Source organism: Oryctolagus cuniculus, chromosome 3, assembly GCF_051225735.1.
Source record: "Oryctolagus cuniculus isolate XC-2025 breed Fujian yellow rabbit chromosome 3, ASM5122573v1, whole genome shotgun sequence".
Taxonomy (NCBI): Eukaryota; Metazoa; Chordata; class Mammalia; order Lagomorpha; family Leporidae; genus Oryctolagus; species Oryctolagus cuniculus.
Window position 1 is genome coordinate 9,787,317 of NC_142869.1, and position 12,132 is coordinate 9,799,448.

The 12,132-nt window shown below is 40.0% G+C and overlaps 1 protein-coding gene across 4 annotated transcripts in view; it reads left to right on the top strand.

The window, feature by feature from the left end:
• Positions 1-12,132, top strand: part of PID1 (phosphotyrosine interaction domain containing 1) — a 281,479-nt gene that overhangs the window by 251,439 nt on the left and 17,908 nt on the right. The window lies entirely within an intron of this gene.

Here is a 12,132-nt window from a genome sequence, read left to right on the forward strand (position 1 = left end):
TACAGCCATCACAGCCATTTGGGGAGTGAAGCAGGAGATGGAAGGTGTCTCTGTCTCTCTCTGTCTCTGTGTGTGTGTATCTCAGCCTTTCAAACAAATAAGTACATTTTTAAAAAATTTATAATACTCAGGATGTTGTTATGCTATTATAACATGGGAAGTTAAGGAGATAGAACTTATTTTTATTCATTTAGTATTTATAGACCTCAAGCAACATGTGGTGTGCTGTTGAAGTGATTCATATCTCTACACTGGGTTTACACTCCAGCATGGGCTCTTATGCATTTCTAGATATTTGTACACAGGAAAATGTGAGGAGCCTTACAAGAGGCACCAAGAAATAGTCCTGAGGATTGGGGCAGAATGAGGCCACTTCCTATGCAAGGCTGTGATGGTGTAGTCTCTTGGCAGATGACGAGCACAAACACACGCCCTCAGTATATTCCCATGTGTAACTTACTGGTAAAGGGAAAGCAAATTTTTATTGTCTGCTTCACTTCAAAGGTTTCGCAACTTAGATTAATTATATAATCATTATTGTGGAGCTTGAGAGCTGGAAACATTCAGGGCTGTCTCTGAAACAGGAAAGAGAGGAGACGTTAAAAGAGAATTTGGGAGTGTGGGGAAAAGGGACAGGTGGCAGTGGAGCAGTGGATCCCACCTGCATTCTGGGTGGATGGGCAGGGATGACAGACTTTGTACCAACCCCATAGGACTGTGCCCTTGTCAGTGTCACCACATAAAACAACTCAGCGCTGCTGTGAAGCAAGTGATGGGGGAAATGTGAGAAATTGGAAGCTCAGCTGGAGAATACTGGGGAAAGGCTAATCAAAACTGTCAAGTGCAGAAACCTATCCAGTGAAATCCAGGGACATTATGGGGAATAGACTTAGTTTCATAAATATGGATTGCCTAAAACAATGAGAGCAAGGTTCTTTAAAAAGGTCTGTGTTCCTGTCTTAAATCTGTGAGTTATGGCATCTGTATTTTTGCTTTCTGTGTCTGAGGTCCTAAAATACATTTGGAGGACAGTCAGGGGTCTTAAAGAACTTTTAAGGAACGTCAGAGGAGGTAACTTGAATGTCTTCCTTGCTCATCCTTTGCTGGTCGCAGAGCCTTTCCCTCTGATGTCATTCACAGGTTTGCACCTTGCATTGCAGGTCTGCACTTCCCACTTCACTGCCCTGATGGCCTCTGGCCAGCCCCAGCTCTTTGCTTTTGCTGAGTGAATAAGAGGGAAACAATACTGAGTCTGTCTGCTGGGTGGTGATGGTGTGCTCTGCCCTTCTAGTAAGGCACTGCTGTTGCCGAAAATAAGAAAATAAGAACACTCTCTGGACTGCTGAGCAGGTGCTTCTTGAAAAATAACATAGGAGCTTCTTACTTTCCCTTAATCCATCATGATTTGAAACCCTTGCTACAGTGCAAATGTGCTCTCACTAAAAATAAATGTATTTGCTGAAGTGGTCATTTATCTCAAAACATCCTATAAGTCTGCTTAATTCCTTATTCTTGTTTTACGAACATTCAAAGAGGAAAAAGCCTTTTCCGTTTTCTTCTCTTAAGGATACATGCTTCTGCAATGACTTTAACCAGATCCCCTCTAAGCCGTAATACATTAGTCTTTATATTATAAATACTTGATTCTGTATTTCTAAATGTTTATGTCACTCACCTTCCTAAAAAGAAATATAGTAGGGCAATTATGTGAGGCTTTTGTTCAGTGTAATAATCCTAAAAGGCAGACCAGTAGTAATAATAGTATCAAGTAGTCACAGATTTCCTTAGGCCAGCTCAGTCCTTTAACAGCAGGAAAGCTGTGATTCCAAGATGGCTTTAAGAATATAAAAATATAATAGAGATAGCCATTAAAAATTACTTTCACATCATGCGTTGCATTTTGCTGTGTAAACAGAAGATGACATGAAAAGCTCTTGAGTGGTTGCATATTTTATTGCTAGAGTGTTACTTTATAAGGGCTGCTGCTTTGGCATATGGAAAGTAATTGAACCTGTCATATTTCCACTTAAATCTCTGTATGTACCCCCCCCACACACACAGTACACACCAGGGAAAATAGAGTAGAAATTGTCACATATCACTGAAATAAATTGATCCTATCAGCGTGAGAGGGGTGTATTCTGAGCACAACTAGGTCTTTGGCTGTTCGTATCTTAAAACCAAATTCACTCTTCAAAGTATGAACATTGTTTAGTCAATTACATATGCTTGAAAACGTTTTAAAATTGCATATTTACTTGAAAAGCAGAGAGACAGACAAGGATCTCTATCAACTGGTTCACTCGCCTAATGCCTACAGTAGCCATTGCTGGGTTAAGCTGATTCAAGATCCGGGGCCTCAGTCCGGCTCCCACGTGGATGCCAGAGACACAGCTATTTAAGCCATCACCTGTTTCCTCCTTGGGTGCACATTAGCAGGAAGCTGGAATCAGGGCAGAGCCAGTACTAAAACCCAAGTACTCTGGTCTAGGATGTGGGAGTCCCAGGCAGCATCTTAACCATTTCACCAAACATCCATTTCCATCCCTCTCAAAAACCCATGCTTTACTAACCCACTAAAATCAGCATTTATCCAGAGGAGAATGTCTTCACTGATTTTCTTTTGAACATTTTCAGGGTAGACGTTTTATTGTGAAATAATTACAAACACAAAAATGTTGAAAAGTTATAATGACATATTTCCATGTGTATCCATTTGCCCATTTCCCCAAATTATTTACTTTATCATTTATGTTCTGTGTGTGTTCATGTCTCTCTCTTTCACACACACACACACAATTAACATTTTTTGATTATTTGACAGTAAGCTGCATATGTGATGCCTCCATTGCTGGGAACTAGAATGTTCTCTTAAACAGAATGTAATTATCAAAATCAATTATATGATACCAGTACCTGGTCTACAAACTGTGAACTAGTGGACTTTACACTAAAAGAGAAATAAAAGAAAGCCTGGGATTGTTGTTCTCTTTAATGTCACTTAATCTGGGGAAGAGCTTCATTCTTCTCTGTCTTTCTGACCTTTGTGTTCAGAAGTTCAAGCCCTGCCCCTGCGTCGCTGTTGTCCAACGCTTCCACATAATTAAGTCCAGGTGATAGGCAGGGGGCAGGAATGATGCTGCATCCTTGGCCGTGTGTGTTGCTTCATCACGTGCTTGTGATGGTGTCTGAGAGGTTTTTCCAGTGAAAATGTATTGCTCTCCATTTGTAATTAGTCAGTGTCTTGTGGGGAGAGATTTCAGGGCATTTACTCTTCCAGTTTCTCATCAAATGCTGAGTCCCTAGTTACAGCATCCAGTGATGCTTCTGGCCTGAAACATTGCTGCGGAGGTTGCCAAAGGGTGATTTTCTAAACTCATCACCTCTTCTACTTAATTAGTTTGCATTCTATTATAAGAATTGTTCTTTTTCATCCATTTATTGACTGATGCACTTATATCAGCACTGACCCATGGACTGTGACTTGTTCTGTAGGTTGCAGTTGTTCCTAGCATAGTTTATTTTACGGTCAAATTGTCTCCAGTTTGATCAAGAGGAGTCCCTTCTTCTGTCTTTCTCTGAGCAATGTCTCCCTCTGGCATAGCACAGTGTTCCAGCATCATCTCATGCCTTTCACTTGTCAGCCCTAGAATCAGCTGTCTCCAAGGAGGGCTGGTTGCTTTCAGTGGAGAATATTTGAAAAACCAAAACATAATTTTTAAGTACACTCATTACTACTGGCATATTAATCTTCACAGGATGCAGGGCATAGCTGTGGAATATATGTATGCATGTGTTATATGTATACATGTATGCATGCATTTATATATGCCCGTATACTCAGCCTACCTGTATATTGATGTCAGTGTCCACCTGCCTATACAGATCAAAAGCCATAGATTTAATTATGTTGGTTCTACTGTGATGTCCAAGGTTCTTTGTAGCCCTCCATCTTTCCATGTTTAACTCCCTTCTCTAACAGTGAGACATTTGTAACCTTAACGTGTAATACACATGAAGGAAATTCATAATTGCAAGTCTACATCACTGTGAAAAGCAAACCTGCTAACCAAAGTTCAATATTGGCTTACAGTCTGTCCTTTTTTTCTGCCTGAAGGCTATTGTCAAAGTATTGTGTTAAAATGTTCCTTTACTTTTTTCCTCTCTTCCCTGTGGTTCTGTTCTTTGCTTGCAATACAGTTGGATGTGCTCCTTTTTGTGTTGTTTCATTTTGTTTTTCTCCCTGTCTCACCTGATTGTAGTAATTTTATTTCCATCATTCTAAAAGTCACAATTTTACACAAAGATACTCTTAGAGAAGAACCACTTCTTCTCCTTGGCCCCAGCCCAACATTCCCATCACTTCAACCTCGTTTCCAGCCACCTTCTGTTGGCAACCATTTTCTGTTCTTTTTTCCTTTGGTTTCTTATTTTTTCAATAAGTTAGCAGATACATAAAATGACATCCTTTTACTTCCCCTTCTTGTGTACACAATATGGGTTTCTTATTTTTCTTTTCCCATAACAACATACCCTGTAAGTCATTTCTTGTAAGTGCATATTCTTTCTCATTCTTTTTTACTCCTGTACATTAGATGAGTGTACTGTAATTTATTCAGCCATCTTTTATGTAATCATTCTGGTTGTTTTATTTATTTTATAATTACAAATAATATGTCAGTGGATAAACTTGTGATTATGTGTTTTCATACTGATGGAGAGAATCTTCTTGGAAAATCCTTAGGCATGGCATAGCTAAGTCAAAAGGCATGTGTGGTTTTATTGTATATTGACAATTCACTTCTAATTTTGAGTAGATACTTTAAGTAAGAGTCAGGTGAGACATAATCTAGAGGCTTTATTTAGTCTTCTATAGAATATATTAGTCTTCTAGTTGACCACACATTTTTTTAGTATAATCATTCTCTCATAGTGGCATTTCAGTCAATGACAGGCTGTGGATGTAATGATTAGTCCCATAAGATTGGTAGCCTAGTGATTTAGTAGTTGTCTTATTTATTTCAGTGTGTATAAATATACTTTATGATGTTTGCACCATGATGACATTGCTTAATGACACACTTTTCAGAATGTATCCCATCATTAATAGCTCACTGTATAAGTCAAATATTTAAATTTGAACAGTTGTAAAGAATATTGTTTCTAGTATGTTTTGAATATTTTGTTTTAAAATAATTCACTAGATGACTTTTAAAATGTATCCAATATAACCTAAATACCAACCAGGCATCTTGATTAAAAACATCATGCAAGGGGCCAGTGCTGTGGCGTAGCAGGTAAGGCTGTTGCACCCATCCCATATGGGTGCCAGTTTGAGTCCTGGATGCTCCACTTCCAATCCAGCTCTCTGGTATAGCCTGTGCAAGCAGTAGAAAATGGCCCAAGTCCTTGGACACCTGCACCTACTTGGGAGACTCAGAATTAACTCCTGACTCCTGGCTTTGGATCAGCCGAGATCCGGCTGTTGTTGCCATCTGGGGAGCAAACCAGTGGATGGAAGACCTCTCCCTCTCTCTGCCTCTGACTCTCTGTAACTCTGCCTTTCAAACAAATAATCAGTAAGTTAAAACAAAAATCATGCCAGGCACAATAAAACAAGTACTGCACAGTCTCACTCATGTGCAATCTACAAACATTGATCTCAGAAGTTGAGAGTGGAGTGGTGGATATAGGGGGCTGGGGAATGTAATGGGGAGGAAGGGCTGGGGATGTTGGTTAATGGACACTAAGTCATAGTTGGGTAGCAGCAGCAAAGTTCTGATGTGCTATTGCACAGTAAAATGACAATGGTTAATGATAATGTGCTGAAGAAGAAAAAAAGAAAAAGCATAAGAAAGAATTTTGAATGTTATCACCACAAAGAAATGATACATGTTTGGGGAGATGCATATGCTTGCCCTAATTGGGCATTACACAATGCATACATGTATCAAAATATCACAAGTACTGCATAGATATGTGTAATTTCAAGTGTCAGAAATACTTTATGTAGATATATTACTTATTATTTAAAGAAAATAGACATTTTTTAAATTTGTTTTTTGATTTATTTGAAAGGCAGAGTTACAGAGAGAGAGAGAGAGAGAGAGAAAGACTTCCATTTGCTGGTTCACTCCCCAGATGGCCACAATGGCTGGGATGGGCCAGGCCAAAGCCAGGATTCAGGATCTTCTTCTGGGACTCTTACTTGGGTGCAGGGGCCCAAATACTTGGGCTACAATGCTGATCCCAAAGACAGCCTTGTTTAGTGTTGAAACTTTTCTCTTTTTTACTTAGTTACATAGCTTGTGAGACATTGTCCTGAAAACCTAGTGTTACATATACCCATTTCAGATTTGCATACCACAATCTAATCAAACAGATGCATCCCTCAAAAAGCATTCCATAGATAAGGATTTACCTGCTAGCAAACAGCAGGTCTAATAACAAATTGATGAGCAGGTTAGACTTGGTCATTTCTTACTTTTCTAGGATAGCTTTCCCTTGTCTCCCATACAGGGAGATAGTGGTTTTCAGAACTGTTGTTTAATCAGTCATTTCCCATACTATCATATTTCCTCTGCAAGAATATATAAACAATTGAAATTTTCAAAAATTATTTTCTGTTGCCATATGTATTTAGATGTAAATATTTCTCTGATTTGAGTTATCCTGCAATTGGTATCAATATTGATTGTTGAGTAAAAACCTAAATATAGTATAAAATTTATAAATAATTATAAATTAAAGATAGTTTTAAAAAATTTCTGGGATGGGTGTTTGACACAGTGGTTGCTACATCACTTGGGATCCCCACCTTTCATATCACGATGTCTGGATTCTCAATTCTAACTAAACACATCTGCCACAACAAGAATCCCTCTATTAAAACTGCACAGATCTCTCCCCCACTCCTTGCCCCTTCCCTCACCCCATGGAAAAAGCTATTCTGTTCTCCATTTCAAAAATTTTCTTGTAACAAAAGGATATATGAATGAAATCATATCGTATGCCATTTAAGTTTTTCTTTAAGGATTTATTTATTTGAAAGGCAGAGAGAGAGCGAGAGCGAGCGAGAGAGAATATCTTCCATCTGCCTGCTCACTCCCCATATCCACAAAACAGCTGGGACTGGGCCAGACAGAATTCAGGTGGCAAAAACTTCATATGAGTCTCCCACTTTTTGAGATTGGCCTTTTCATGCAACACAATTCCCAGGAGGTTCATCCAAGTTGTCACATGTCTGATGAGTCCATTCCTTTTTATGAATGATTAGTTTTCCATGCTATGGTGTATCACAGTTTACTTAACCATTCACTTGTTGAAAGGTATCTGGACAGCTTCCAGTTTGGGGCTATTCCAAATAAAGCTGCTATGAACATTCATGTAAGGGTTTTAATTTGAACACATCTTCATTTATGTGAAATGCATAATCATCCCATGTTTAGTTAGTCCTGGTGCACCTCTCCTTGTCTTGTTTAAAACCTTCACTGGCTGTCTATTAATAGCTCTAGACTTCCAGCGGCTAGATCTCCATGTTTATTTTATTACTTCCAATTGTATGTTGTCTCAACATTATTCCTTCTAAATGTTTAATGTCTTTTGTGGCTCATTTCTAATGAGTTGTGCACCAAGGAAATGACTTGATAAAGTGCCACAAGGACTAACCTTGATGACATTTTTCACCTGCCACTGTGTTTTTCTCTTGAATCCATTTGTCAAGATGACTCTCAAGCAGTGTGCCTGATATTGATTTATCATTTAGAGACTTTTCTCATTGTGAACATTCAAGGGCCTAGAGAGCTCTGCTGAGTTCCTGTTCCTCTTTCATATGCTCTACTGATTAGAAGGCAGAGGGGGAGGTATCAGATTTGTCATGAAATAAATTGTTCTTCTGCCACTGGATGGAACAGCCAGGATTTGACCATCTTAAGCTTGGCTCGCCAGAAAGGGCCAGATGAGGGACTATGTGTTTCAGTGTAGTGTCATTTTTATTAAGTGACTTTGTCTTCAGGGGCACACTTCAGTGCATTCCAGATAAATTGCTTCCGTCTTTGGCAGTGACAATGGCAATATTTCCAAGCTTCATACATCCCAGAGCCAATTGATGGGCTAAATTGCACATTGGACTGCTTAATAAGTGCACGATGGGACATGGAATCTCAGATCACTCTGCATCATTAAAAATAAGTTATAATATGGATAAGAGGAATGGATCTTCCACTTAAATACCTAATTGGGAAATAAATACTGTACTTAACAGCTGAAACAGTGTTCATCTTTTTGTTAGAGTTTAGAAATAGTACTAAATTATTCTTCAACACTGAGTCTTGGTAAGTTTGCTTTTTCCCCTATAATACACAGTTTCATAATAAAAAAAAAATCCTATTCCTGTTTGTGTAGATTCTATCAACCCATGCTAATACTTGGAGAAAGTACTAAGCAATTATTTAAAAAACATTCTCAGTAGGAAATTGAGAAACTTACTAGGATAAATATCACCCAATAAGGTCCTGTACATAATTTGCTACAGATGATAAACACTTTGGAAAGTCTGTACTCTACTGCTAGCATTGTTGATAATATATTTTTTAAAGATTTATTTTATTTATTTGAAAGAGTTGCAGAGAGGGGTGGAGGAGAGAGAGAGAGAGAGAGAGGTCTTCCATCTGCTGGCTCACTCCCCAGATGGCCACAATGGCTGGAGCAGAGCTGATCCAAAGCCAGCAGCCAGGATCTCCTTCCAGGTCTGCCATGTGGGTGCAGGGGCCCAGGGACTTGGGCCATTCTCTGATGCTCTCCAGGTACATTGGCAGGAGCTGGATTGGAAGTAGAACAGCTGGGAGTTGAACCAGTGTCCATGTGGGATGCTGGTGCTGCAGGCCAGGTCTTTAACCTGATGCACCACAGTACTGGTCCCTGTTGATAATATTTTTAAAACATTAAGAAGGGGTTGGTAAACCTTTCTGGGTCATGGGAGTCCCATTTGGGAGTAACAGAAGCTTACTGTTAAAGGTAGAGGTAGGGTTGGTCTAGGTAGCCAGGCTCATTCCCTACCTCCTGGTTAGCCCACCAAGCCTGTCTGAGCAAATATAAGGGGGGGGGGGTTTGAAGGGTAGCCTTGTGGGCAGCGACAACTGGCCCCTCTCCCAGTGTAGCCACAGGGCAACTGGGTCCACTCTTAGCCTGATTTAGGTGAAGGAGCTCTGCTGAAAATACAGACCCCAGAAATACCTCAAGACACACTCCACATGAAAACATTCCTAGTCTCGCTCCAAGACCACCTGGGCTTTCCCAGGATGAACGATGGATGCCTGCAGGGCAGAGGAGAAAGCCTGGGGCTCCCATAGTCAGAGGTGACACCCAGTTCTGCTCCAAGCTGAGGCCAGTCCCCTCAGGTTGGCCTCTCTAAGCTTTCCGCTGTCTTTGTTGAGAGACGTCATGAAAGCTACACACTACACAGGGGCAGGGTGGGGGCTAAGCTTACACATATAACATTTGTTTTAGAATATTTGTTTCCCAGAAACATTCTTTGAAATAAGAATTGTCTGCTTTGTAAGACAGTATTTAAAAATTCTTCAGGGATATGCTATCTGAGTATTAACTATGCATACTGTCTCCATCTTTCACTTATTGATGCCAGCATCACAGTTTCAATCTCTAGGCTTGGCAAATGTTTCTCAGGGGAAGGATAGTGAAATGGCCTCTGACCCCTGAAGCCTTTTTGGAATGTTTAACAAGCCCTGGTAGAGTATCTGTCACTTTTCCATGTCCCTGACCAGGCCTTGGTCTCAGCATGTTGAAGAAATGGCCAGAATAAAATGCACATAATATAAGAATGAGAAAAGAGAGCTGGTGTTGAGTAGAAGATAAAGCCACTGCCTGCAATGCTAACATTTCATATGGGCGCTAGTTCATATCCCACTGTTCCAGTTCTGATCCAGCTCCTTGATAATGGCTTGGGAAAAACAGAAGAAGATGGCTGAAGTGTTTGGTTCCTTGCCACCCATGTGAGAGACCTGGAAGAAGTCCAAATCCTTGTAAGGTGGAGATTGGAGTCATGGAAGGAACCTTGGCCTTGGGGTGGAGGACTTGTACTTCATGTCTTGCTCTTTAGAGACCAGCCCTGTGATTTAGAATGTGTCCTTAATTCCCTGGGTATCAGAATCATCATCTGTGCAGCAAAAGAGTGGAGTCAAGTTGGTTTTGGCTCTTGAATTATCAGGAATTTGTTGCAATAGAATGATGAAAAATTAAACACTAGGAAAACTTGCTATTAATGTCTCAAAAATAAGAAGAGAGAGGGAAAAAAAAACAAAGTAGATAGCAGACTAATGCAGATTCTTGAAGGCAGCAGTGATGTCTCAAGTCGTTGGATCCCTGTCACCCATGAGGGAGACCTTGACTGAGTTCGTAACCATTGCCTAACCAAGCTCCGGCTATGTGGGCATTTGGGGAGTAAACTAAAGTCACGAGCTCTCCCTGTCTATCTGCCCCCATTTTTCTCAGTGTATTTCACTCTCTCTTTCTTCCTCTTAGATAGATAGATAGATAGATAACATACATATATACATACTTGGTAGTCTAACACAACTTAGAATTTTACTGCAAGATTAAAGATAAAGATTAAAGATTAAAGATGGCTTGGAAAAAGGAAACCTCCTGAAGTGAAATGGACACTATGAGAAATGGTGACTTGATCAGCATAGCCCTGACTGCTAATGGACAACTTAATACATTATCCCTCATAGTATTTTTTTTTGTCTGTTCTACTTAATATGACTGGTTTAATTCTGTAATTATCACACAGTTATTCTTAAGTGTTGAAAATTAACTGAAATGTGATCCCTGTTAAACATAAGAGTGGGAATAAGAGAGGGAAGAGATGTATAATTTGGGGCATGCTCGGGCTGACTTGCCCCAATTGGTAGAGTTGGAAACATACCAGGGGATTCCAATTCAATCCCAGCAAGGTGGCATGTGCCAATGCCATCTCACTATTCCAAGTGATCAATTTCAGTTCACAATTGATCATAATGAAAGGACTAAGAGTCAAAGGGAGCACATAAACAAGTCTAGTATCTGCTAACACTAACCGATAGAATAAATAAAGGGGAGAGTGATCCAACATGGGAAGTGAGATACTCAGCAGACTCATAGAATGCCGGATGTCCTAAATAGCACTCTGGCCTCAGAATCAGCCCTAAAGGCACTCGGATCTGGCTGAAAAGCCCATGAGAGGATTTCAGGCATGGAAAGCCAAGACACTCTGGCAAAAAGATCTCTGTGAGTGAGATCCCAGTGGAAAGAACAGGTCTTCAAAGAGGGAGGTGCCTTTCTCTGAAGGGAGGAGAGAACCTCCACTTTGACTATGACCGTGTCTAAACAAGATAAGAGTCGGAGAACTCAAGGGGCTTCCATAGCCTTGGAAACTCATGACTGGTGCATAGGGAGATCACTGATGCCATAAACAGGAGTGTCAATTTGTAAAGTCAACAACAGGAGTCACTGTGCACTTACTCCTCATGTAGGATCTCTGTCCTTAATGTGCTGTACACTGAGGCTTAATGCTATAATGAGTACTCAAACAGTATATTTCACTTTGTGTTTCTATGGGGGTGCAAACGATTGAAATCTTTACTTAATGTACACTAAACTGATCTTCTGTAAAAAAAAAAAAAAAAGAAAGAAAAAAGAAATTATCAATTCCCAACTTGACTCTCACTGGGATTAAACATGACAATAGGTCTGATCTGATTTCATCATCATTTAAAAAAAATCATCTATTATTTTTCACTTTATGTTTCTGTGTGGGAGCAAACTGTTGAAATCCTTACTTAAGGTATACTAAGCTGATCTTCTGTATATTAAGATAATCGAAAATGAATCTTGATGTGAATGAAAGGGGAGAGGGAGTGGGAAAGGGGAGGGTTGTGGGTGGGAGGGACGGTATGGGGGGGGAAGCCATTGTAACCCATGAGTCGTACTTTGGAAATTTATATTCATTAAATAAAAGATAAAAAAAAAGATACAAGGAAAAAAAAAAAAAAAAGATGGCTTGGGTCTTCTGTCTTGGTGTTTTCCCAGCTCCCACCCACCTTCCCCTCTCCCGGGGCAAACTTCCGAAGCCCC